The following is a 1,242-nucleotide window of genomic DNA, read 5'->3' as shown; positions in this document are numbered from 1 at the left end:
TAAAGCCTTGCTTAGCTTCATTCTCCAATCTTATCTAAGTCAATATGGAACTCTGCCCTTTCCACTTAAAAAGAATGGGCTTCTTCTTTCATGCCATTCCTCATCCTCTGGAAAAGGAACTTAAGCTCACTAATAAAACTCACCCTTGCTTGGCCTTCTTCTCCCCGTTTTCATTGGGTTACGAAGTAAGATTCGGCTAGCTTTTAGCTTGGAGTGGAGTAGCCAGGAAGAGGCACCGAGGGAAACCTCGACCAGAAGATCAGCTAACCTAAGCGCCCACGAAGAGAGATTTCGAATAATGAAAAAAGTAGGTAGTAGGCCTTCACTTCAACCAACCTACTTGATTTCATTTTTTTCTTTCGCACTCAACCATCCGCTCTGGATGAAGCTCACGCTCGGCCCCCCCTAACTAAAAAAATGACCTTTTCTGTTTCGTTAAGGAGACTTGGAAACCATCGTTGACATTTAGGTGAGAATGGAGTGAGGGTGATAAGCTAAAGCCTATCATTCTATTATTAATTTATTTCATTGGCCGGTAAAAAGGATAGAGTAAAAAAGGGGAAAAACCTCTCAACCAGTGGGTTGGTGCCAGACACATCCATCTTATTGTCACCTACATTCCCGTCTTGCTTACCTTCTGCATTGGCTGATGGAGATTGTAATCCCGGATGAATGAAACTTTCGCCACTTTCCCAACCAGAATAGAATGCAGCTCGATCCGGCTGAAAACCTTGAATCTGAGACTAATGCCTTTGTTGGTTGGGCCTTTGCCTTTGATGCCTCACCACTTTCAGATTCAAGTGCTAGTTTTCTTACAATGTCGATCGGGAAAGATAGAGCATCTTTTCCCCGGCCTGGGTAAGAGTAAGAAGTAAGGCCTGTGTCTATGTCTATCCATCTTATAATCCGAATCCAAGCTATACCTCCTAGCCTGTTCTGTCGGTGAAAAGTGCTAAATCCGTGCGTGTAATGAGAGAAGGCTCTTTCTTTTCTACTCGTTGTAGAGTATAGTATGTCATTACTGGTCTTTCTTTGGCTTTAGCTATTCAGGAAGATTTCCCCCAAGTTTTTTGCTATTTTACTAGATCGAGATGCTTAGTAACTCGAAAGATAGGACTTTCTCTCTTCGACTTCGTCTAAAGCCTGTGCTGGCTGTGTCGCTACTGCAAGGGAGAATCAGAGTGACAATATGGGACTAGTTCCTTTTGTATACCATAGGGTATAAAGGTAAGATCTCTCACG

This window comes from Arachis hypogaea, chromosome 7, assembly GCF_003086295.3.
Source record: "Arachis hypogaea cultivar Tifrunner chromosome 7, arahy.Tifrunner.gnm2.J5K5, whole genome shotgun sequence".
Lineage (NCBI taxonomy): Eukaryota > Viridiplantae > Streptophyta > Magnoliopsida > Fabales > Fabaceae > Arachis > Arachis hypogaea.
The sequence above is the reverse complement of the archived record's forward strand: the minus strand, read 5'-3'. Positions refer to the sequence as shown.